Source organism: Takifugu flavidus, chromosome 20, assembly GCF_003711565.1.
Source record: "Takifugu flavidus isolate HTHZ2018 chromosome 20, ASM371156v2, whole genome shotgun sequence".
Classification (NCBI taxonomy): Eukaryota; Metazoa; Chordata; class Actinopteri; order Tetraodontiformes; family Tetraodontidae; genus Takifugu; species Takifugu flavidus.
In genome coordinates, this window is record NC_079539.1 from 1,409,652 (window position 1) to 1,437,084 (window position 27,433).

At 46.4% G+C, this 27,433-nt stretch overlaps 1 long non-coding RNA gene across 3 annotated transcripts in view; it reads left to right on the forward strand.

The window, feature by feature from the left end:
• The window catches only part of LOC130517525 (uncharacterized), a 52,760-nt gene extending 44,820 nt beyond the window's left edge, over positions 1-7,940 (forward strand). The window contains exons 3-7 of one of the 3 annotated variants that reach the window (XR_008947740.1): positions 2,023-2,338; positions 2,410-2,513; positions 3,091-3,187; positions 3,284-3,366; positions 6,529-7,940. This is a non-coding gene — a long non-coding RNA (uncharacterized LOC130517525). Of the gene's footprint in view, positions 1-2,022; positions 2,339-2,409; positions 2,514-3,090; positions 3,371-6,528 lie in introns of all 3 variants that reach the window. The other 2 variants (XR_008947739.1, XR_008947738.1) reach the window with 2 other exon arrangements.
• Positions 7,941-27,433: the final 19,493 nt, after the last annotated feature.

Sequence of the window (27,433 nt, forward strand, 5' to 3'; positions counted from 1 at the left end):
TGACGGTGGTAGTAACAGGGGTCGGGGTCAAGGAACACGCACCTTCAAATCAATTTTCACAGGAAGACTATTAGGTTATTGAAAAGTGGTATTGCTGATTGAGGTTTGCACTGCGAGTGTTTATGTGCGTGTCCTGTGTGCGTGTGTGTTGTGTGTGTGTATGTGTGCATCACTAAGCGCGATATTCAACCTTCTGGATTCGGCATGATTAACTGAAAACACAAGGTTCTCTGTTGAAGATAAACGTTTACAATAAACAATATCTAGTTTATGGTGAGCTTTTCTTCCTTTTAGAGAGAAAACATCCATTTCTGTGACCAGAGTGGAAGGGGAAGAATGTGGCCTGCCTCAGCGAGAAATCCCAAAGTGCTCGCCGACTCCAAGCTGCTAATACAGCTAATGCAGTAATGTAAGGGCCAAGGCGATTAATGAGAGCGCTCTGCTCCTGACATCTCAGACACCCTAATGTTGCTGCAGCGTCTCCCTAGCCGTGCTTTAATCCATCACCGGCCCCTGTAACCCAATTATGGCCTGACGCTTTACTTTTAGCTCCTGTACTGGGTCCTTCACACACATCTATAAAAGGGCAAACACACACACACACACACACACACACACACACATTAAAATAGGAGTGATCGCCATCAGACTAGCAGAAAAGCAGGAGGCAAAAGTTGGGATACAGAGAGTGAGTACCAATAGCAATATTCATCCAGCGTTGCTCAGAGGAGAAAAGGCTGGATTGTAGTGTGCTACAGTCCCTGTATTGCGCTGTCCATCTAATCCCAGCATTGGCCGGTTTGATTGCGTGACATCCTGCAGTGTCAAGAGCAGCGAGAGGTGTCAACTTGCCTCATTGTCTTATTCTTGTGCTAACCTTGTATCTCTTAATACGGTTTTAAAAACGCACAAGCTTAAAACTGCTTCTTGCTTGCGTTTGCGGGGCCTTTACGTTTGGATTTACTGCGCTGCACTCTGATTATTGTGGTTAACTAACTTCCTGGGATTCTAATGTGATCTTTCCAGAGGCCTCTTCTCGTACACCATGATGCTACAATAACACGCCTCATTCCCAGTGGTCCATCATTGCTCTGTTTTAGCTAAGGGGGTGTACATACTGCATTTTTCATTAGATCCCCTGTGCAACATTTATGATTTCCCCTGAAGGCTTTAAAACAATTCTTGACTGCTCCTCCCTTCAGGATAACCCAACATCTGGAACACAGTTTGAAAGAGGGCATCTTGATAAAATACAGGAATGCAGCCGTGCTGGACCCTCCCTCACTCCCTCTTCCTTTCTATCTGTCAGTCATGTAACATGCAGAGTAACAGCTCTGTCAATCAAGAGATCTATGTGCTGGCTTCCTCTAAATCAGGTGGATTGACTCCTTAAGAGTTACTGGAGGAGCCATACTTCCATTAGCCACTCCCAACAGCAAATTAACTTAAATGTACCCGCTCAATAAAGTTCAAGACAATCATTTGCATGTCAATGTCTTTTCTCTCTCTCTTGCTCTCAAGGCCTACAGCTGACTCATGCAAATCCCAAGCTTGCTGCGGTTCCATCGCACTAATGCCAATTAGCGAGAAAGCTAATTGCTAAAACGGATTGGTTATTTGGTGGGGAAATTTTGCACGCTGGTGTTAAAAAGAGAAGCCAACCGTGACTTTTAAAGTTCAAACAAACATATTTCGGAAGAGTGGACACATTTGAACAGAGTGGTTGTGGGTTGCCACCAGCTACGAAGACACAGCATGCAAGAGGCAGCATGTTGCATTCTAACACAGTGATTCTTGGTGTGAGGATAATGGAGGCACCAAAGTATGACAGTAATCTGCATCCCTATCTTTTCCCTATAAACCGTTACATCACCATTAGCAACGCCTGTGCAAGAAATGAGCAGAGGTCAGAGAGATACTCGCTTCCCTGGAAGTCAATTTTCAGCCTCACTGAGTACTAATGAAGGATTATTTAACATTCTTTTTACTGTCCTTTCCCTTCAAACATGTGTTTGTTTACAGGATCTCCTCTCTCCTCGAGCCCCTGGGTGTCTTCAGCATCAGATGTCATCCTGCCAGAGACAAAGCAAGTCAGGCAAAGGTGCAGGCCGGACCTCGGCGGAGCGCCCTGCCACATGCTCAAGTGCTATAAGTGCCTGGGAGTCATCTTACAAGAAACACTTATTGCATTTTGTATTGAGCATGATGTTATGAAAAATTAATAGTACTGTGATGGTGTTTCTTCCTCTCTTTAGCCTCTCCTCGCGTCAGTCTCTGTGAGGGGCCATTTGTGTTCATGCAAATGCGGGAGTTGCTTCACTTGTTGTTCATTTTGGAAGTAAGAATACGCAGCTAAATAATTATCATTATGGAATGATATAATCGTACTGCAGAGGTTTCCTTCTCAAGGACAAGGTGTTTTTGGACAAAAAGCTAATGTGAGCCTCCGAAGACGCACTATCGACAATAGTTACTGCACTGGCCTCCTTCCATTTGCTGCATTAGACCCACAGGTTAGTGCATTTATTGACTCCGCTATTGGCAAAACAGTAGTGACAAAATGCACCTTAAAGGAAATTGATATGTATACACAAACGGAAACAGCTCAAAACAACGCGTGTGCATTGCGCATAAAATCGAAGTCCTGCTATGGTTGCTATGAAGTGCATTATGAAAAGATGACATCATCAGGTTCCCAGGATGCAATGTGATTTATCCAGTTCCGCTAAAGGAATTAAGAATAACATTGGATTCTTTTGCAATGAGGGCATATCAATTTTTAGGGAAATGCTTATTTTATTTAGCTTTATAGGTTAATGTTGGCAAACTGTACTCTTTTTAAATTCCAGAGGATTATTATCAGTCAAAACAAATCTTCTGAAAATGGATTGTGCATTACAGAAATGTTCTATATAATTATCTTCCATATATATTTCTAAATCCGCCCCGGAGAGGATTGTAGGTTTTAAACCCATTTCCTCAATCTGTCGTAGAACATTTGCTGTATATAAATCATTAAATAATGTGTGCTTGTAGCTGTGTATTCATTTATACATGTCCTATTTCCTCTCTGCCTTTGTCTAAAAATAGGCATCAAGCGTTTGGACATTGATGGATAGACTGTGAACTCCTGACCTGATGAAACGTAGCAAGAAAGGCTGCGAGGGCACAGCGCGGGGTGTCAAAGGTCGCCACGTTGAGTCAACAACCTGCATTTATTGTGTGGCGCAGATGAAGTTGGAATAACACATTTTTAGCCTTTTGGTTCATATCTGGCTCATAGAAGCACGAGGAAGAGAGACTGGAGGAGCAGCGGGGCTGATTGGGGATCAGCAGAGTCTAATCAGCGCTGCCCCTGAGATAAATGTAGGTATGGATGTAGAAGATGTCAGTGGCACATTGTTAAACACTCAGATGAGCTGTGTGTCTCCACGTTTGAACTCTCGTCTGTGCTGAGCACAAAGGCTTCAGGCAGTAATGATGTCGCCTCCTCTGACCCAACACACTCCACAGGAGCGGTCTTAATGACCCTCTCCTGTATTCTTTCTCCCATTTTGCCTCCTCTGACCCCTCCCCGCTTTCTGGCTCTTCACACAGTTCCCCAATGCCAGGTTACTTCCACCACAGCGGAGATGGCCAAACACACCCCCTTCCCACACGCCCGTACGCTCCCCGAGGGTGAACCCAATAGGTCCACCTCGTGAGTCGTCGCATCTCCCCTCTCGGCCCCCCACCTCAGCGTGGATCCGTGTCCTGCCTCTGGGGCTACAACACGGACACGGCTCTCGTTCCCTTCTTCATCCAGCCGGCACAACTTATGTGTCGGGAAGGGCGAAGGGAATCAAATAACGAATCTGAGAACGCAGCGGTCGTCAGGAACCGTCTCTAAGCCGATGTGACGATGAGGTGTTTGGGGCTTTCTTAAGGTGGACCAGGGGTTACAGAGAACCTGGACGGATGAGAACTTGGATCTAAAACGCTACAGGCAAAAAAAAGAAGCCCTTGCATGAAGAAATACAGGTCACTGACTACTGCTCATGTTTCCTATCTTGGTTTCAGTCTTCAGCAACAATAGGAAGCTGAAGTGTCACTTTCTTATTGGTCTAATTAAATTGGCACCATCAGAAACTCTTTGATATGGCCGTTATTCATGCCTTCAGTGCGGATTTTTGTCCTTGAAACGGAATACGCCGAGCGAATTCGTATTGATCGCAGGCCTCTTTCCACTCCAAACGCTCAAGGCCGACGTTAAAATGACTTGCTTCCTATCTGCATCTTTAATTGATGCAGATAGGATATTGTGTGTGGGGATTGCTCTTATCCACACACACTCAGTCCATTGCTCTTTACTGTTTGATATTGAGTGTGTGTGAATGCGAAGGCTTCTTTTATACTCTGCTGGTTTCATTCTCGGCCTGACATGAAGACGGCAGTTATGGCCGCCTTAAGAGCTTATGGATTAAAAGGAGGATGTGCTCTGTGAGGGAAAGAGAGGACATTAGGAGCTCTTTATTAGCTAATCACGTAGATGATGAGGCTGAAGCACTTCTATAAAACAGCAATGACAACAGCAGAAGATGATTTGCAAGACCCAACAATTGCTTTCTCCTTATTACATTAATTAATTACGATGGTGAGGATTTGCACTGCAAGTCAGCAAGTCAGAGTGGCGCTAATAAAGTAGAAAGAGTAGATAAAAGTATAGAAATCGTGTTTTGGAGGGCTTTAAACATTCCAAGTGAATGCCAAAGGAACACAATGAAGTTTTTACAGCTTCATTTTGAGGCTTTCACGTGTCATTTACGGAGCATTTATGAGCCTGTTAATGACACATTTGGAATTTTTGCCAAAGGTGGGATCTGGGAAATGCAGTGTTATTGAGAAGCTCAGTTTAAGTGGATCTTCACAGACATCCAGGGCCCCTGTTACTTCTACAGGCATCTGTAAAAGGCTCCCTTTCAGACATTACTAAGCCGTTTCAGACTGTGCTGAAGTATCTGATGTTTCACAGATATAATCTAAATATCTGTCAGGTTCTCCGTTCATCTTGAAAAAAGGCTTGTGGAGCTCTTCAGTATCGCATTTGTAAAGCCAGGAGCAGCAAGGTGACACAGCTCTTTTGTCTCCTGAGGTCAAAATCAATGTGGGCCTTAATTATATAACGCTCGCTGTCGAGTACGCTGTTGGCGGTGATTGTGTTTAGAAGTCAGACAGTTAAATCTCCCGATGTGTGGAAAGAGAACTTTTTTCCTTCCAAAGTATAAACATTTATTATAGCGACCTGCCGTGTTGCATTTGTCCCTAAACGCGAGTGTAAACTATGTTTTCAGAGCCACTTAGATGTGACAGATGCGTTTCACCAACCTGCACGCCCCTTCTGTCACCGGTAGGAGCCAGCCCAAGAACATTCCTGCATCTAAAATCATTAGAAGCTCTGTGAAAACACCACAGGTTGGTTTATCAGGACATTTAAACGCGAGCGACGTCACTCCGTCCGTCAGAGGTTGACAGCGTGTGGATGGGAGGAGATGAGAGCCGACCAGACAGATGTGTGGCCATTATACGACTGGAGTTTTTATTGTCCCCTCCCTCCCCGCCACGCGGCAAAGATTAGAGAGCTGGGAGGAAGTTTAGCACACATCTGCCATGTGTGAAAGCCTGACAGCGCCTGCCTGTCCGCACAGGCCCACAGACCACGTGCAGGCCAACAAAAGTTCAAACCCGATGTCTTCATTGAAACATCAGGGGTTTGGATGACCATGCCAAAGAGAGAAATCCTTTTTAAGGATTTTCATGTGTTAAATCCTCTATTTTTGACGAAGGTGACGAAGGGAAGGGGTCACCCACACACCTCTGCTGGGATGTGTCAGCAAAGGAGTGGAACCAGGTCACCCAACTGGTTAATAGTAAACAGTTACCGAGCGGGTGTGTTGTGTTCATGTGCGGGGCTATTTGTGTGTGTGTGACTTCCTTCAGGGCACCAATGCGGTGATGATTTACTTAATGTCAAATGAACAGTTGTGGGGAGGGAAACACCATGCAGGCGCGTTGGCTGGAAGCTCTTTAGCATTTCACGCCCTGATTGTGAGCGAGCTCCTGTGGTCAGCGCCGAGACGGGACCCATTTCTATCCTTCTCCTCCGAAGGCGAGGGCCCGCTCACGTCATTGACAGCTTTTGAGGAGAAAAGAGCAGAAACCATCTGCGCAATAACAGCTTTTATGAGTTTGTCCCACTCGCAGCGAGCACGCCGCGGTCTCCTGGGTGGGCATCACAGCCGGTGACAGCCTGATGCGGGCTGAGAGGTTGCCATGTTGGCTGTCTACCCCCCTCTCAGGCTCATCTCCGAGGTCCACAGAGACCGTGAAGCGAGGACTATCACCAGCGTTGCCGTTGCCTATAATCACTTTCTATCTTCTCTTCTCAGACCGCCATCCACATTTGCACTCTTTCCCCACACCATCATTTATTTATTTATTCCTTTTTCAGTGTTTCTGTTTGCCACTCTGATTTTTTTTCCCTTTCTCCAGATTTGTCACGGCAAAAAAAAGAGACCCAAATGGCGCTTAAGGCGAGGCCGGAGACACGCGAAGCGAAAGACACCATCAGCAAATCCAGCAGCAAATAACGGCTCTTTCTCCAGCGACATCTCGGACCCTTAATCCGGCTCTTCAAATGATCTTTACTGACATGGAGGTTTGTTGACCACCAGTGTCGGAGTAGTAGGGGACTCGTTGATGAATCCAATCTGCCAACAGACTGTTTATGCAAATGTAGGTCACCATGCTTAGAACATGCGACCGAGCGAGGGGGAGACATGACAAAAGAAGCCATGTGAGGCATGTGTGCAGGTTATGGGACAGTAGCCGGAGATAGGAGCTGATCGGTGGGCTCGGTCCACGGTACCGAAGTGACAGCGGCTCCCACTAATGAGCTGACCTCATCAAACACCTCCACATCTTCCTCTAGCAGCACGCACACACGCACACAAAAGATCCTGATGCATCCTGACAGGTTCTTTGATGGGTCGTGGGGGTGGATGGACGTGGTCGGTGGGTGAGCAGGAGGTCGCCGTGTCACAGAGGTTTATGTGCAGCATCTAAATTCACATCATCATCTGCTTTATTTCCAGATTGTGTCGTATCCCCTCATAAATTCTCATGAAAAATGAATAGATAAGATAAAAGCTGGGTTTCTGAGATCAAACTGAGGTCAGTGTCCTGTCTATTTAAATACTGTTACTTGTCACAGTCGAGATTTTCAGACTTCATCTTTTAATTTTCTTCTCTATGTACGTTTCATTGTGTAAATAATGTGTTGCCCTTGAGTTGGTGGCCTCACTTTTCAGTCCCTCTAACACATTTGTTCGGCCCTTCTCTTGTCGCCTCTTCCTTATCTTGATTTCTGAGTGCGGGAGCAGACAGGTGTTCCTGGCTGTTGCTGCCTCTGTGAGCTAAAGGCAGTAAGGCAACACCTTCCCCACCGTTTATCCGTTTATCCTTAACAACTGTGATGTCGTAACACGACCACTGTCCACTGTACATTTGCGTCTGCGTAAGTGAGCGTAGGTCTTGGGTTTTGAGGCGAAAGGGTTAGATTTCATCTAGATAGCAGCGGGAGCTGTGGAGGTGGACAAAACATATGTTCCAAGGGCTAGGAACAAAAGCACTGACACGTTAGCCTTTTCACAGAGATGACCTTTCCGCCGCTCCCCATTCCAGCCTTTCCTGCCTGCCGCTGTCCTTTTGTCTGCCAGCTTGCCTCAGGCCCAACTCGAGCCCAGTGCTAGAATTTCTCCCCATCTCCCCAAATCTCCCTTGACTAAATGTCAGGGTTACATATTTCTCTGCTCGGACTGAGGGCTTTAATTAGCACTACTGTGTGCACATATGTGTGAGTTTCTGTTTGTGCATGAGACTATGAATAAATCCGCTTAAGTCTGCATCATTTTACTGAGGGGAGGCGCGTGTCACTTGCGCGACCCTGAGCGCTCGCTTGTGTGTCCGTTCGATGCCGCTAACCTCCCTCACTGTGGACCGGAGCGAGCTAACGGCATCAACGGGCAGGAAAATGTGAGAAAAAGATGGAGAATCGCAATTAACGGTGGCAGCAGATCCGCTAATGTGCCAAAACGCTAATCCTCACATGCGCAGACGCATCAACGCGCAAATATGAACACATGAAACCCGAGGCCACCAGACATTCATACCACCCCGATCAGCAAAAGGAACGCCGTGTTTCACGTGCGATACACAAACCCAAGGTGCTTTTAACAGCTCTGATGTGCAAACCATCACTGAAGAAGCATTTACGCCTCACCATTGCTGTGTTTGTTAAAAATAATGAAAAACCTTGGGAGGCTGTTTTGCGTCTGAGGCCTGATGTTAATTAGGAAACAATGATTTAATCATTCACGCTCCTCTGCCAGCGTTCTCAGCGCCCCTGCCTCAGCTCCATGGCACAATAACAGATCAACAACCAAACATCACACCACCATGGCGATATATAACACCACCCAGGCAACACATTTTCATTGTTTCTGGGATGCTGAAAATATCTAGAGGTTGCGCTGGCAGATATGGGACAGCTTAATGATCGGTGTCTGTGTGAGAGAGACTGTGAAGGCACATCACATCAGAGGGGAAGACAGGCCCTTCCTCTCCTCTGTGCTCTTGGAGTGGCTGGCAGTTACCCAGTCCTCCATGAGCGCGCGCCGCGGACTGGTTCTGAACTGGTTCCCTTACTCGGGGCTAGCCTGGGACCAAATTCTGCGTCACCTCTAATTAGGGGTGGCGCCCAGGCGCAGGCATAACGAGCTGATGAATAATTAGAATTGGAGGAAATTGTGCAGCCAGGGTGGCAAATCTGGAGGGACAAGTGCTGAAAACAAGGCAAGCGGCATTAAGTCCACAGTCAGTCAAATCTGTGAACTTGGCCAGCGGCGTTAACACTAGGCCTGTGTGAAGAGGAATAAAGCTCCAGCACTGGTGGCCGGCCAAGGCCATCGTCACACCCCCAGGGTGGATTAACAGAAACAAATAAGATGTGGGTGAGAAATGAATCCATAAATTACCAGCGATAAATATTAATTCCTCAGCGCGCCGGCATTGTGCGAATGCGAAACCGTGTGCAAACGGACGCAGAAGGGTGATACTGCAGAGCGCGGCATCAATTTTGAGGCAGAATGTCAGAATCCTATCGAGTGACTGACAGTTGTGTTTGGCTGCAAGTGCTGTTCTCACTTCCAACACCCGTGCTGAGGAGAATTTAGCCCAGCCACGCTGCCTGTGTATGAGAAGTCAAAACACCAGCTTCCTGCTTCAAACCAACATGAAGGCTAAATATAGCCTGCGTGCATACAACTTACATTTGAACTCATCAGACTTTAATATTTTAAAATGATTGCGTTGAGGTGCAGGAACAAGGCTAAAGGGATCTCCATCAGTACAAGGTAGCACCAAGTGACTGGGTCATATTCTTTCCTCTCGCGCCCCCCCCCCCGCCCCTGATTATCATGCAAGGGGTCGAGACTGGCGTGAGAGGGGGGGTGAACAGTCCTCCCGGGTGGTGGCATTCGTTGGGATGGGAGCCGGGGAGTGACGAGGACAACCATGGGGGATAATCCAAGGACTGTGCCCTGTGACGAAGCCCTGACGGCCAACATGGCTGCCCATCATTAATTAGTGCCGGCCTTCCCCAGCCACCAAGGTTATTCACGTCCGTGGGTCATTTAACACGCTGCCCACTTTCTGCTTGCTCTTTTCTCTGCCAGCTGTGCCACTTTGTCTGGCAGAGTGAAATCACGCCTGCTGACGCTGGGCATTAGACGTGTGACTTTCATATTTTCACCTCCCGTTCGGCGGCCTGTGTGCTTTTGCCACGTGAACGCTGATACGGGAACTGGCGACGCACTCGTATCCATCAAAGAGACGCGTATTTTATTTAACGGCTTTGAATGACTTCAGACCTCATTTGCAGCCACAATAATGACCAAGGTTTTCTTTCACTGGGGTTTTGCCCTTGAAAACACTTCTTTCCTTTCGGCTACAGAAAGGATATAAAACTGCTGGTGAAGCAGAAGTAAAAGACATGGTGATTAAAACATGATATCAGAGCGGTGAATATGTGTCCATGAGGAGATGAGTGGGAGCAACAAAAGGCAGAGACTCAGAGTTTAGAAGTACACATCACTTATAATAATAACTATTATGATTCTTGTGTGTGTGTGTGTGAGAGAGAGAGAGAGAGGGAGGGAGGGAGGGAGGTCAAAGAACTGTATTTAAAAAAATGAAGGCAATTGTTTGATATACTGTTCTCTTAAAAGTAACCGTTTCCCTTTTCAAGCTAACCGTTGTCTATCTCTGCAGCTTTATCTCGATAAAAGGTTTCCCCCATGTCTTGTCCACAATATTGCTGTGTGTCTCTGTGTATTATCCGCTTATTAGCCTATTACTGATATCTGGAAACATATGGCTAAAATAATAAGTAGAGAACACAACCATGTCATGCTACAATAAACAGGACTTTTCCTCTTTTTCCAATCTTCCAACTCATTTGAACTTAATGCCGCATTCTTCGTTTGGATAAGCATGAGCGTGCAGCCGATGTGGCCGTGGACGAAGGCGGACCGCGGAGCGAGGTCGGAGCTCGTTAAGACCACCTATTATAACATTTCGGAGGGTTCTTAATAGAAATGCCTCAGAGCTGATGGCGTTTAAAAGGCGAGGAGTGGGGGGGGGGTTCTTTTTTTTTGGGTGCTGCACGTCATATCATTAACCACGGAAGGAAGAGTGCAGAGTGTCTCACATCCCTGCTTTCCATCCCTTTTCCTCATACATTAGTGTCCTAATGTCACATTTCATGTGTAGCGGAAGGAAAAACGCGTTGGGTCCCCAGCTGAATGTGGGCTAAGGGCAAAAAGAGAAGCCTTGGGCAACCGGAGCAGGGGAGAGTTGTGGCATTAATGGTGATGAGTACTGATCACAGACTCTGGTCATTAGACTAATAAGACTGTATTTAAATTAGCCAGGGATGGTTCCACCCCCCTACCCCCCCCCCCCTCTTGCCCACCTCCCACCCCTTCCTTTTATTTTCATGGTCATGCATTGGAGAACACATGGACATATTTCAATCTGAGCTTCTCTGCCTTCATTTCCTTAACGAAACAGCTAATTAAATGAGGCACTCCTCCCTAATTAATAATTATTTCTCTTCTGTCGACCGGAAGAATCCCTTGTTTTCTTTTCACTGGCCGTAGTTGGATTTAGTGGCGGAGAATGTTTTATGTTGCAGCGCTGCTGCGCGAAATGACCAGATCATCAGACGACCGGAGCAGCCGATTGTGCGTCCATATGTGGACGCAATAAGCGTCTCATCCAGGGCCAAACTATATTTATTCACACTATATCATTCAATTGCTCCACTGCACAAGCTTTTTGTATAACGGGAGTTTTTAGGTCCGGACTGATCTTTATTTTGTCTGTAAGCCCGTCACTTTGTGTTATGCTTTATAATGCCACAAACGTATCCCGTTACTGCAGGTGGAGGGAGCATAAAGGTCTGGGTGGTCTGTCTGCGTTTCAGCAACGCCGGGTGATCATGGCCGACAGTACCACTGGCGACGGTGTGATCCGCGGTCCGCCTGCAGCCATGGCGGGAACGTTCTGGCCTGTTCGGGTCCTCGGCCCCTTTATTTTAGCTTTTAACCAGCTTCACAGCTGAACAGCCACTTGGGGACAGGCTTAATCACCAATTTCCCCCCAGCGAGCTCAGCGGCTCCCCACCGCCGGCGCTGGCGCGCGGCGGTGGGATTTTGCAGGCTGACAGTGACCCTAGCACAATGGGGTAGGACCTGGCTTTCCTCTCCTCTGTGGAAACATCTAGAGGCTGTGTGTTTGCGGGCGGGGTCCAGGACAGGCTTATTGCTGGGGGTCAGTTTATATTGTGCCTGACTCTGCCCCATTCAGCTCTGTCATGACCTTGCAGGCCTGCTCTGCCCACTGGGGAGAGCGAGGGAGGGGAAGTGGAGGGTCACGATCCCTGCGGTGCACGTGTTGGATGCAGACGCTAACGCAGCCTGACGAGGGTCTATTGGAAACATATTCTCCGGGCCTTCGCCACTTTAGCCCGCTCTTTCCTCCTCTTTTTGCGTTTTCCTCTGACCTGATGGAGCCGAGCAGTGATAGCTGACCTTTTCCCAGCATCGTAGGATCACTGTTTACGCACCTTTGGCTAAGCCCTGAGGGGGGGAAGAGTGCTGCTCGCACCACATAAATCTCACCAAAGCCCATTGTCTCTCCATGGGAGCTTTGTTTTTTGCATATTGTTGCAAAGTTCACCAGGAGAATGACTGTGGGGAATTGTCAAAATGCAAAAATCCTCTTTTTTTCCCCTTCCACCATCTGACACATGTTCCAAATGCTGCAATTGTTTCTTACCATATCATATTGGGACCAGATACAGTGTCTGAATAAAACATATCGCATGTCATGTCATTTGTGGACAGTGCCTCCCCAAAAGCCAACATTTGTGTTTCTTTTGTGCTGATGTTTGTGTGTTGCAAAGCTCAAAGTAGGGATTTTTTTTTTCTTCTCCTCATCTTTTTTTGTCTTTTTTACCACCAAAGACAAGCGGGATCTCCATCAAAGAGAGGCAGGGGAGCGGACAGATGGATGGAGCAGAGCATGATGCTTCGCCACAGACCTCTAATCTCCCATCTGGAATGTGTAAATCAAGACTCTGTATATGCTCAACTCTGCAGCTCTGACAGATTTATACAGCGCGAGCTTGTGTTTCGAGGGCTCCAGAGGCAGAGAATATGTAAACGTTTTGCAGCAGTTTATCATGGGAATCAGTCTTGTTTTAAAGATGGAAGATCATAACTGTATTGGGTGAGAAATTGGTTGTTTTCAGAATTTCAAATTTATCTTCATCGGCAACTTTTTGACATAGTCTAACTGGCCGGCTGTTTGCTGTGAGGAAGTTAAAGTTAAAGACCTGAATGGGAATCAGTTGGGTTTTTTCTTGTTGTACTGTCCTACAGTAACATGCAGCGAAGTTCTCTCAGTTCTCCGCGTGGCCTTTCCTTTTTCTTTTCTCGCTTTGATGCCCCCCACCCCCACCCCCCACCCCTCTCTCTTCCCCAAGTTCGAGGTCACAGCTTTAAACAGTGCATGCGCCGTGTTTGGTGTCAGGTCTGGGGGGGGGCGATTGAATGGCGGTGGCAGGGGAGCTGACATCTAACATGAAGGTTAAGTGACAGGCGGGGCACAATAAGGTCAGCTTCGGCGTGCCACCCTTCCAGACCTCTCAGGAACAGAGCGGCAGGAAAAGGCCCAGTCAACTGCTTACAGATGTGCCTGGACGCATGTTTCACTGACAAACTGGAGGCAGGCGCCACTCTCTGATGGTACCGCTGATCACTTCTAATCTGCATCTCACTGGCAGTTAAAACACTCAAGTCACTGTGTGAGATCCTAAACATCCCAGTTCACCGACTTTGGCCTTTCATGGCTTATTTTCATCAATCTGCTGATGGCTGACATATTTATCTGGGCCGAGATTAAGAACTATGATGCTTGCAACCGTTTAAACATATTCTTTACTAAAGTTCCTTTTGGAATTTGCTAGAAATATGTTTTTTCCCCTCTTCCTCGTGTTACTAGCAGACTCTTCTTCAGTCCATACCATGTTCGAAGCCCATCTTTCACTTCTGACAGCTGTTTTTAATGCATTTTCCTGCAAACAGTGGGAACCTACGGGATCTCTTCCCCGAGGACAGGCAACCTTGCGAAAGAATAAACAGTCTGCTGCCTGCACATGGTGGCTTCAGATGTTTCATGTACACTACATCAACTATGACAGTAAAATTGCACATCTTTTAAACAAATTCCTCAATAAAAACGGCATGTTGAAGCGAACGCTCGGCAACGTGTTGACATGCAGCCATTGTTAAGATTTTGAATCTATGCAAATGAGTTGCAGTAGGTCCAAACTCAGAGCAATAACTATAAAAAAGACCCTGCTTCCTTTACAAATTTAAGATATTGTAATAATAGCTTAAATGATCGATACCGCTTTTTATCGTAATGATTTAATATGAATCCATGCTGTCATATTTATCTCACCAGATGTTGCTGATGCCTGTTAGTTTGTGTGACAGTCATCTGTTTGCCGGCATGAGAGCACATCAAAAATGACCATTTCGGATGAGTGATCACTTTAATTAAGCAATGCCTGCAAAGTACGAGGGAGAAAGAGTAAAAGAAAATGGGGCGTCCGCCCTGCCTCTCGCCCAGTGACCGCTGACTAGCAGCGCTGGTTAGAAATAAAAGCGATTTACAGACAATGGATGGATGGCTGGAAAAAAACAGAAAACATGGGGAACACGCTGAGGGCATCTGGTGGACAGACTGATCTGAAGGAGAAGGCATTGTCCAGTGATGTCACACAGGGGGGGAAGGTATTAGGTAATTTGCTGGGCCTGTCACTCCATGCAGACGGGCCCTGGCTTTTAGAAGCGGCATCATCAAACCCTCTGCTACCCCCTCAGATGCCTGCGAGGTGTCAGAGGAGAGGAAAGAATAGGAGACAGGTCCTTTCCTTCCTGACAAAATGATGCAAGTGTTTGCGAAAGGAGGAGGGCGCAAGGGGATGTTGCTGCTTCTCTGGTATGTGCACACACACACGTGCAAAATAACACACATTCAGCAACTGCTGCCGGGATTGCTGAAAGCATTGCGCAGTGTATTGATGAAACCTGCTCATGTACAGACACACACACACTCAGCTCCACCACCCCACCTCTTCTTGAGGCACTTTAGACAATGAAGACCAGACTCCCGACTGTAAGCAACAGTTCTGGCCTGAAAAGAGCAAGAGTGTGTGTCTGTGTGGTTGTGTGAAAAGACCCAAAGGTGAATCTTGAGATTGCTTCACTGAAAAGGAAAAGAAAAGAATATCTGTCAATATTTTCTGTCTTCTCTCATCGTCTCAATTTTTTTCCACCCATCCAAGCCCTGTTTTTGCCCGATTGTGTGCACCTATTGATTGACAACTGGCTCCAGAGCCACTCAGGCCTCTTAAAATACCAGGCCGGGGCTTCAGGTTTCAGGCCCCGGCCTCAGGCCCCGCTATTGTCTGCGTCTGGAAGGTTGGCTCCATTAGAGCCTGTCCCAGTCAGCCCCATTCAGCCTGGCTGCTTTGTGTACCTCCACCTCTGCCGCCTGCCTGCTACCCACAGGGTCCGGCTAGGTGGGGCTGACAGGGTGTCAGTGCTGACAAGTTAGGAAGAGAGACAGGTAGACAGCACACAGGCCCAGGCGCCTGTCCTGGCAGCCAGTCTCAAGAGTCTTTCCTTTCTGACGCTGCTCACTCATCTTTTGTCTCCAGTGGTGTTGGCGCTCTGTTCTTCTCGTCACCGCTTCACAAGTTGCCGAGAAGGGCTGTTTACACAGGATATGAATAGAAAGGACTCATTTTACACGCACGTTAACTGAGCAGATTGAACGAAGTGAATCCTCCTTTTTTTTTTTAAGCTGAATTCAGATTTGTAGCATTTTAAACAAGCCAGTAGGAAACGTTTACAGCACAATCTTCCAAGATTCATTCCATCTCTTTTTACCAGCTTTTTCTCATCTGGGCACCATGATTTGTTACGCATATAGCAACAAAGGTCACTGTTGATGACGGTAAATGCGGCATAGTGGAACACCATCAAAAAAAACATCCCAGACAAGTGAGTGCGAGGTGGCTAAAACATGTCACCAGTCATTGTTTTTGTGTAATTTAATGCTTGAGTTTTGGCCCGGGGCAGATTTAACTATTTTGCGTAACTGACATGAAATAAACAGAGGTGACGCATTGTCACTTCCTGCCATTGTTGAATTGCTGCCATCTTCCACCGGTGACATCATCTGGATCCAGTGTGCGGTGGTGACCAGGAAGCACGGCCCTGTCCAGTCATGAACATTTACCACGTCCGGATTTTTATAGCAACCAATACCCAAACAAAGCCAAATCATCAAATTTTGGCATGTCTTTCATAACCTGACCAGGATCTTTTTTGGTAGTAACTTTAATTTGCTAGCAATGAGATCTGGTTTGGTCCTCAGGTCTCCTGACAAAGAAGAGGAGGAACAATGTTAAGTTTGACTCTGCGGAGAGCAGCAAATGCTTCTCCTGCTCGAGTTAACCACGCCGGCGACACCGTCCGCCCCATCTGACATTTTAATCAGGCTGAGTTGTTGCAATGCCACATCCTCTTCGTCAACAGTCTCATCCAGAGAATGCATGTAATGAAATTTGCCCTAAATCATGGACATCAGGCTGGAGGTCCAAGAGGTTAAGAGGTGCACAGGGTCAGGTCCAATATAACGCTCCCTCTGCAGAATTAAAAGGGAAAGGCTTCCTTTGTCCGAGCCGCCCTGCAGGTCAAGGAGGTCAGAAGGTCGGTCTCGGGGGGAAAGGCCCGGCTCCTCCACTCTTAAATGCTGCAACCTCGCCCCGGAAAAATCGAAGAAGCCTCCCAAAAAAAGAGCCTTGTCTTTGATGGCGAGGGTTCAGCCAGGGGCACGGTGACATGATTCAGTGTTCTATAATTGAGAGAAGAGGAAGTCCACCTCTGCAAAGCCGCACAGCCTCGAGGTCAGAGGACGGCACACGGCACCTGTGACATTATCCTTTGTGACTGCACGTGTTTGCGTACGAATGCGGACGACACGGGGACGGGAGGTTTGTCGAGGAGCAAATGTGATTCACGTCAGACATCCTGCTTATTGATAAAGATGACAGATGCTCACGCTAGCACGGCGGACCTGATTCAGACGTTAACGCAGTTAACTGCTATTTGCTCGCTGCGCTATTATTCTAAATGGCATTATGGTGAGATGTGTGGCTGCAAGACATGCTGGTGCGTAGGTCGTGCGGGTGGATGTGCTCATACAAGTTGTAATGGCCGAACTAGGAGCTGCTGGTTTCAATATTGAATGGGTATCAAGGCCAAATGGAAACAGTGGCAGCTGATTGAGACAAATGGTACTGAGGTCTGACGTCTCAGCTGAGCGAGGGAGAGTATATGGACACACTCCGAGTAATGATATCATGCTTGATAAATGCCACATTAGCCCTTTTGTTGCCTGTATGGACATAGCGAGAGACACTTTAATAGCCGATACAGCATCATAGACGAAAGGCCTGATATCAGATTTATTTCAAAACTTCGGTCTTTGCTGAGACAAACAACAGAGCCATAAGATAAAATAGTTTGCGTCTGCTTTTGTGTCTTCGGGGCAGATCGAGAGATGTCTGCCATGTTTACGTGGAGTGACCCTCAATTTCCTCGTCCATCCCAAGGGCTCTCCCTTGTTGTCTCTCTCTTTGTGTCTGCCTCGCTCGCTCTTATCTGACTGTCTGTGCTTGTTGACTCTACCTGAGTTGGTTAGTCATCCTCTCCAGGCGTCACTAAGGCAATTTCAGGGATGACCATAAATCAGCTGACAGGCTCCGTTATCAGCCGGTGACACATTCAACATCTAAGCAAAGTTTAATGGCAAGCTATAAACATTTATGAGTATACCTTTTGTGTGCAACTTTTGGCTCAAGTGTTTCTTCAGACCTCTATCAGCGGTGCCTTATCTCGCACTCAGTGTGACAGATACAATGAATGGAGACAAAATGGGCTATTTTGCTCACTGAATACGTGCAACCACATAACTTGTTGGTCAAGATTGTTCCAAGCGGTATTGACTTTGTCTGCCCAGGTGACTGGATTCTTGTGGGTTGAAAGGCACTGATAAGAGAACAAGAAGGTGTGAAACCAACTGCGCAACCGACACGGGAGGCTGCATTCATGCCAGGAGGATTATAAAATAATCTGATGGCTCTGTTGTTATAACACTCCCATTCTGTGAATGCTCAAAGATAAGAAAGAAGAAAAATGTGTCACATATATGTTTGACTTCAACAGCGCATCAAGCTTTGAATCCTCTAAATCCTTCAAATGTCCACACATAACTCCTTTGTTTTTTAACTAAAAAGGTTAAAGGCCATTCCGTCAAAGGAAGCCAGCTCCACCATATGTTTAAAATATGGTCATTTGCATCACATGCAGGCATATTACAGGAGGCAACATTGTGGGTGGCTTCATCCATCAGAAAGCTCCTTACCTGCTGACAACCATATCAGCATCTTCACACCTCTGGCTGGAGGGACTGTCAGAGGAGAAACAGCACAGATGTGGTGTTTTCAGACAACACAGGTGTCCACTGATCTGAAACAAACAAACAAACAGACAGTGAATACTTGGATTAGATATGGCTGGTATGAAATTACAACAAACTAAAAAACTGGAGCCGTTAACAGAGAAGTTAACAGAAAAGTCCAGTGGCTCGGCCTCAGTCCAGTATATCAAAGGTAATAGTGGCGTGGTTTAATTAGAGCTTCAACACCAGCGCGCTGCACCAGCCAGCTGATAAGGAGAGCAGACAGATGACAGGAGGTGTGCGAGGCCGGCTGGAGACAGCCTTATCTCGGGGCGGAGAAAGACTGCAGCCGCCCTGGCTTCCTCACGCGATGGAGGGTGTGTGCGTGTGCGTGTGTGTGTGTAAGATGGGGGAGAGGTTGCGATAAGCCAATTACCTGTGACTCATCGACTTCTTTTTCTCATTGCTTTGCAGATAGCCGTGGCAAAGTAGCACATGTCGGTGTCAAAGGTCGGCGCAAACACCTACAAGGTCTCAGTGCCACCTTGCGACATGAGAACGTCTCTTTACCTTCATCCAACCGCAAATCATTCTGCTATTTTGGATATTCTATCCATATTGTGGTAATTGTGCTTTATAGTGTGGAAATAACAGCGTCTCAACCGAACGTAGAAGGTATAAATGGGTTAAAATGAGAGTTTAAGATGGAGATTCAAGTGAAAAGGTACAGTAAAAGTGAGACAGATGTTCAATCTGTATTTTATCTCAGAAGAAATGCATCAGATGAAGTGTGGGTAAATGGATGACCCTCTTTCTCTTGGTGTATCCGAACATTTATGGGCATATTAAGTCAGTGAGTGAGATATCCATAAAAAAAAAAAGATCCATATAGCGCCGCTGCTATGTCTAAGTGTGTGTGTGCACTTGTGTGTGTATGATGGTCTGGCTCCTAGCTGTCTGCGCCTTGCTCCCCGCCACTCACTGCACACCACATTATTTTTAACCCACTGCCTCTGAGAGGAAGCAGGAGAAGCTCGGGCCTCTGAAGTCCAGCACAATAAGCAGTAAGATCACACACATACACAGTCACCAAGTCGCACACGTGCGCTGAGACACCTCGGCACACACTCCGTGCTTCTGTCACATCCTCGCAGACACAGCGATTCATGGAGTTTACAGACTTTACAGGCTTTGCTGTGGAGACACGGCGAGTGTGTCTCACCTTGCACCCCACCCAGCTCCGCGCTGGCGCTGGCTGAGTCCGCTGACCCAGATCCAGGAGGTCACCCCGGTTCAGCGGACTGTAAATGAACTGATACTAATTACAGTAAACAGGACTTCATCAGGCATGTGTGTTCCTGCATGTCTGCTTGCATGTGTTAGAACCAGAAAGGCTTAATTCAAGGAAAGGAGAGTTCCGCTCACCGGGCCCCGGGCAGTACGCTAATCAAGCTTGTTTAATTGTTTGCATCGTCAGAGTTTGGATTTTGCTTTTCCAGCAAGTAAACACTCAATCATCAGCAAGGAGCCCGGCTTTTAGAACCAACCCGCCGTCTCATGTCCGGACTTTTTTTATTTAAAATGATCTAAAATGTTCTTCAGATTTTCCACCGTGTCCGAGTTGCCCGCTGCAGATCTACCGTTGTGCACGTGACCTCAGAGCTGCAGGGATCCTGAAGGGTGGCACGAGGAGTGCGATTAATATCAGATTTAATTGTTCAGTCGATTCAGTGACATCTGCAACCATGGCCTCGGTGCCATCAGTAGATGCTCAACCAGAATATAACTTAGGTCCACAGTTCTAACATGCTGCTGTGTTAGGGTTAGACACATGCCAAAGAGAAACTCATTAGCATATTTATTTTAGCCTTTCATTACACCTGAAAGATCCTCTAAGCCCTTTCCAGCCGTGTTCCACGTTGACTAATTGACTTCCCTCTCTGTAAATTACCCAGTCAAATGTTCCATTGATGCCTCACTGGGGAAAGGGGTCGGCCCCCTGAGTGGTTCCTCGCTAGTATTTAGCTTCTTGCTGTAGGGACACACACTTACACACACATCAAGCCAGTCACTCAGTCAAGGCAGAAAATCAGATTGACTCAACCTCTAAATGGCTGTGCCATTGAAATCAGATTACAAATGAGGTAGCCCACGGTTTGCAGAGCCATCTCCTCCACCACAAACACTTTGGCCTTGAAAACATACACTTCTCCTTTTTCATTTTTCTTTCCTTTCCCTGCGCACATTCGCCCGAGAACCCACTCGTATACACACAGGCGCTTGAGAGGGAAAGTGATCAACAGGGAAAGTGATGGCTGGGGGAAAATTGAAGGTAATTAAGTCCAGCCCTCCTTGTCTGAATCGATGAGATGAGGGGCCACAGGTCCATCTCACGTTGCATTTTCTTCCTCGCAAGTCCTCTTTAAAGCTCTCGGACACTTCATGAATGGTTCTGCATGTTTTATAAATTACTGGAATGTTTGTCAAGAACTAATATAATAGCCTGACTCCTTCCTGCAGACTTGCTTTCTTCATTATGAGAAGTGTCCTTAGTTCCCTCCACGGGGCCTGATGTTGACATCCTGCTTCACAGCCTGTCCAGCCGCCACAGTGTGCAGCCAAACGCCCTGAAAGTGTCTGCTGCATTGTTCTCCCACTTGAAAGTCAGCAAAGCTTTGTCAGCGTCCTCTAGTGTAGTCCTTTATCGTATTCACACGCTGCGCTGTATTTTTAGCCCATCCAAGTCTGCTCACTTTGTTCCGGCAATTCTTGAGCAATCTTTCAGACCCCCAACCTCCGCCACCACCACCTCTTCCATTGTATTTTTAGACAAAGGTGAAAAACGGTGGACCTTACTGGGAATTATTAAGGACCTTCCTCTGGATGAGGGCTGGGTCTGTCTGAGGACAAGGAGATGGAGGCTTGAATTTAGAAAATTGGGTTGATGTGTGCAAGGCAGCCTGAACATCACTGGCATTAAATATAAAGGGGGGGTTTGGGTTTGTTTTTTCTATATCTATAAGTATAACTAAAAGGTTTGATGTATTGGGAAACACACTTAAATGATTAATGGAGATAAATTAGAAGATAAAATAACCCAACTTTTATGTAGAGACTCAAGAAAACAGATACACTGATGGATTTCTGATCTCGAGGGTTGCTGGGAAGCAGATGTTTGTAGATTGCTGTTACGCTAAGTAAGTCGGCTCCTGGCAGGAGATTCACAAGTAATGTATAAACCTCGGCAAGGGCGATATCCGTCTTTTCGTCTAACACCCAGCAGGAAAGTAATTAAGCAGATTTACCAAAACGTCAAACTTCCCATTTCCTCGCAGCCGCTGACTGACCGCTGTTGGTGCAGAAGCTGGCAGCCTTGGCATCCCAATGAAACAAATATTCCGCTTAGCAAGTGGATTGTTTTGCAGAGTTGTCAGAAAAGGCATACAAAAGATGACGGTTCACTTGAAATTCAAAGAGTCGTGCAGAAATGCTGAGCAGTTCTGTGTGTCGGGCCAGCGGCCGTGACCAGAAACTGATTTGTTGCAGGGAATCGGACGGTTTCTCCACCTGTGGGAATGGTGGAATGAAAGGAAACGTATATGATAAGCATGCGAAAGAGTTTGGTTTTGCATGCTTCTTGTACAACCTCCATCTGCGCAGCCTTTGATATTCAGAAAATTGCTGTTTTGACGCTAGTACCAAGCTAACAATAACACTTTCTGCAGATGATTAAAATGTTTGTTGTTCTCTGTGTTCATGAAATAAGACTCGTGTTCTTCAAGCCAGTTTTTCTGTGAATTCTGGTTCTGGCTGGGGTTAAAGGAGAAGGGGGTGTGGAGTATAAAGTGGGGGTTTGTCCACCACTCACCAACAATCAATGTTAGGGCGACCGTGTTTCATTTCCTGGTGCCTGCCTTAGTTCCCTTTAAATAGCATTACCTGTTGAAGCCAGTTAAATCACAGACAGCATGATTAGAAGGCTGTTGAGGACCCAAAGCCTGGGCAACAAAGCCCGAGCTAGCCTTTAATTCAATTTATCTTTATAAACACACACATCTGCCTCTGATTTGCCACAAAGTTTTTGAGATGTCTTTTACTGCTTTGACCGAAAAGTTTGGGGCTCAATTTACCTACTAACCAAGAAACACTCACTCATTTGAGAACCACCCATATCTGGATATTGATGATTTTGCCTGTAATAAGGCCCGGGCCAGTGAGTGCAACATAAAACAGTACATAAAATATCCTCCTAATGGTGCATTAATGACCAGGATCAAAAGACATCTGTATTAGTCAGGATTATATAAATTTCCTGGGTTGCTTTGTGCTTAATGAAAATATATGTATTGCGACTGCACGTAGTCAAATATAACCGCGATGAATGAGAGCATGTGTGCTCTTCATAAGCTCAAAACGGGTTGGGGGAGGTTTTAACATCATGGTGGACAGAATACTACCTCGAGTACTTGGCATAAAATGCACATTATACCACCAATCTGGCCTTTTTGTTCCATCCAAACATCTTCGCCGCACGGTATTCATGGAGGTGACGGAAACAGATGGGAGCTGGGGGACATCAGCTGTTGCCCGTTAGCCAGGTCACCGCGCTCACCATTGTCACAAGTAGACTCAAGCGTCGTGTCGACATTCTCAGGTCATGTTCTGGAAGTGTGGGGTCATGCCCCTTCACCCCCAGTCCAACCAATGAATTAGGGCCCAAACAAGATGTAATTACACCCATTTGGCTGAGGGAATAGTCACAGGACTGGCAAGTGGGCTGGAATCTCCAGTGCCTGTTTTCTTAGACAGAGCTGCCCAACCAGGGGTCGCGACCTACCTTTGTCAACCGCGGGCCTCATAGAGTCAAGCTGATACTTGACAGCAGAAGTTTATATTAATCTGTGTTGCAGCTCTCGTTTGAGAAAAATAAAGTCAGAGCCCTTAAACTTCCACTGAAAATCATGTGTAAATATAGTTATCATATCGCAGTGTGAGTAGGCGACACATCATTAGGGTGTTAGCCTATGAGCTGATGGGCAGAGGCCAAAGTGTAACACATCCTCGGTGCACGATAGGCATCGTTTATCACCGAGAGCACTGCTAGCCCATTAACAACCGTGGTTCCATTAGCTTTATCTGCAAGGCTTTCATAATGCCTTGTCAGGCCGCATCATGATGTTCGCGTGAGGAAATCATTAAATATTGTTTGTGTGAGATGGAAGCATCTAACGGCCGGGCCATGTCCTCCGGGGTCCTGATGGAGGGGGCAGATAGGGAAAATTGAAAACCAGTGGCACTCTGGTGATACAACACACTCTCTCCGACTAAGGCTGGGAAACACTTTCTATCTACAGTATTTCTGAAAGAGTTGAAAAGGGATTTAAGGAGAGGGGATAAATAGTAATTACCCCCTGACTTATCTGGCTGATGGGGGGGGGGTAGTGTGGGGTTAGGGATTAAGACGAGGGGATCAGGGCCTCTCATTCGGACGGAAGATGAAGACAGTTGTGTTTGTATGAACAGACACTGGAGTTCATTGTCCTCCACACTTCCTGCCACCCCCAAGGAAAAAATGACCCCCCCACCGTACCCTCGATGTGGAGAGGTATCTTCATGCAGGAGTATGCACACAGGCCTCATTCTGTACACACACACACACACACACAACACACACACACACACACACACACACACACACACACACACACACACATCCTCCTCTCCTGATCAGATGACATCATTAACAATCATTACTGGGACACCAGGAAGTGCAGAGATCTCCGGCTCAGTGTCTGGCTCCATGGGATCAGGTTAGCCTGCTGCAGATGAGAGATTTGAAGAGGAAAACACCCAGCAAAGCTATTTTACCTCTAGATTTCATTAGTGCCCCGGTGCCAGCAGTGGACACAAAGAAACAATGACAAAATCCAAGAGGGGCCAACCCACCGTCACTTTGTGGGCCCTTTGTCTGCCTGGATTTCCTATAAATTTGTGGTTAAATTTCCTCTTAAATCCTTTAAATTGACTTTCTGTGAGAATCAAAAGCATGCCTGAAGCTGTTTGTTTCAACATGCAGGAAAGCCACGCCAGATGGCGGTTTGATCAAATATTAAAGCATATTTGCAGTGTTACACAAGCATCCAGTTTACATACAAGTATATTAGGTTAGGCTTTCCTCTGATGTTGAATATTTCATTAAAGCCGGATGATCGGTGTTTTCTCCTACTGTCAACTCAAACTGGATGCAGAACTTTGCGGTTTCTGTGGCCGGGTTGATGATTTTGGCCAGGCCCGGTGTGTGGCGTGTGACGGAGCCGCGGCTCCTCGGAGGGGAAGGCCTTTCTCTTTCAGAAACCTGACACGCCAAACCCGGCTCTGTCAGTCCCAGGCTGGAAGCTGAGGCCTCGGTAGCTCCGCCGGTACGAGCCCGACCACAGCTGCCGCGAGACAAGACGTACCGATGGTGCTGACGCTGTCGCCACGAGACGCTGTCGCCACGAGACGCTGTCGCCACGAGACGATGCGCGCTGTCCTTTTCCTGGGGGGGGGGGAGACGGCAAGTGTACGGTGGAAACGTCTGGGTAGCTGGGAACATGCACGCATCTGTGCACCGCAAATACAAGGAAAATGTGTGTGAGCCCTGTGTGTGTGTGTGTGTGTGTGTGTGTGTGTGTGTGTGTGTGGACAGTCCTGTCTGAAGAAGGGTGACCCCTACTGTTACAGCAGCTGCACACCAGCTCTAGCAAGACAGCAACAAGAGTCATATTAATAATGAGATAAAATAAAAAAGACAAAATAAAAAATAACCATCTAAATCTGCTGTGCACCATTTAATATAAATATAGTTTATTTAATGCTGCATCAGGAACAGCATGGTGCTCTTTTATTTAAATATAATGGATTTGGAAACCAGATTAAATCAAATCAAAATTATAACAGACCTGTAAGGCCATATGTTACAAACTTATTAAGAACTAGACATTTAGGGTTTGTTTTCTTTCTTTCCATAAATATTACTTATATATTTGCCTTCAGATAAAGATCCTATATGCATGTAAATCTAGTTTAGTTCGTTTCTAATGTCAGAAATGTGCTTTTTGCTATATCAGGTGGTTTATTTAGCCTGCTGACATTTGTACAGCGGCTCAGGAAATAATGCAGCCTTGAACCTGCATGCAGGGTGAAAGAACACAACCTTCTGGATGTGGGTTGTCTTCCAAACGAGCCTTCACCTCAGACAACGATCATCAGCAAACATCACAGCCAGAGAAGTACTTTTCACATGTTCCATCACCGTCCACTTGAGCTTGGTGCTTTTTTCATGAATAGGGGCTATGATTGGAGCAGGGAGTGCTGGAAATCCTTTGAAAAGAGAAAACAAAAGGTCTCCTCCACCGTGATGGAGCAGACCTCTCAAGAGACCGGACCAGGGTCTGACTCAACCTTTCACACAATTGGCAGCCAACAATGAAACAAACCCTGCCCTCGCAAAGCTGCCATTGTGCTGGAGCACGCCACAGCTGCGGAGAATCACATTTAGGTGTCAGAGGCAACAAATGTTTCTTTAATTGGAATCGTGGTATTAGCTCATGTTTCCTCCCCGTGCTTTATGAATCCCCTGTGCCTATTGTTCTGAAGTTCGCTTTGACGTCGCCCTGGCGGCTCCAGCTAATTGAGTGAATGTGTGTTTGGACCAGGTTCAAGAGAAACTACTGTCTTTTAGTGTGTGTGTGTGTGTGTGTGGTGTGTGTGTGTGTGTGTGTGTGTGTGTGTTGTGTGTGTGCGTGCGTGCCTACATTGACATTTCACCATGTACCCTTGCTATTGGACATGTTTTAGTCCCGGGAAAAAGGATCATTCAGTTGTCAGCAGTAATTTTTTTAAAAAGTATGTATCCAAAAAATTTTAATGTTTAAACAAATATATAAAGTAAAAAGGTGAACAGATAGAAACATTATAGTAATGCTTAAACTACATTTACCTGGCAGGAAGTGTTTATTGTTTTGAGCTCCTGAAGCAGCTTCTATTGGCCTGATAAGTACCTTATTTTTATTTTTTCTTGCGCTACCTAAATTTTCTTTAATCGGTAGAGATACGATTACTGTAATCTAGGGCATCAAAGACACACCAATCCCTTTCTAATCCGGGATCTTAACACTGGAGCAAGACGACCTGCCACAATCCAGGTCACACATACGGATGACAGATGAGGACAAAGGAAAACTCTTGGTTTTCAAGCATTTATTTTAGCTTTACATTAATTATGAAGGGGATTCTGATGGTTTCTGCTACCTGGGATGTTCCTTTTTCCCAATAATTGTTCTGAAATATCTTAATTCATCCATTTAAATAGGAATCCATTTTACATAGAAACATAATCTGCACTTGGAAGTTGTTATGATTTTTGTTGTATTACAGAAAACGGCGCAGCAAAACAACAAAAACAGTTTCCTGATTAAACTACTCATGTCATGTCCCAGACGCCAGATAAATTGCATAATCTGCATATTTCCCCAAAATCTTTAAGCCCTTTTTTCCGGCGAATGATAAAATCGCAAATGGTCTCCAGCGCATTTCCGCTGGTCTTGAGAGGGGACAGGTGCTCCCAGATCAGTGTCACGCACGGATTACATCTTGTGTCGCGGAGGGATTGTGAATCGCCGTCATAGGAACTGCGATTAGAAATATGGATTAGGAGCAGAATAAGACGCAGATAGTGCTAAATTCAGCAGATAATCTGTCGGCGTGCCTTGACCAAAAGATTCCTTCTGTGAAAACAGAGTTAAGACGACTCTCTCAGTGTGTGTGTGTGTGTGTGTGTGTGTGTGTGTGTGTGTGTGTGTGTGTGTGAGGAGGGGTTGGGAAGATTACAGCAGAGGATGCTGATGTGTTATGCTAGCACAACGGTTTCAAAGATATTTGAACGCTAGCAGGAGGATGTTTGCTGTGGCCAGAATCTGAGGTTTGCTGGTTAATGCACTCACAGCAGAGTGGAAACACAAGTCAGTGGTTGGGGAGAATTCATTAGCGCGCAGAAAGGTGGCTACTATTACACTCCTCCGGTGAAGCCCAACTCATCCTGCGCTCAACTCTCTATTTCTCTGCAGTAAAGTTACACCAGCCGAGATGATATTTCCCAAGACACCAGGGCCACTGATTAGAAAATGGTCCTCACTGAAACAACAGCTTCTGATCTTTATCAAAGTTTAACATCCTCCCGCCCTCCCTCCCTCTC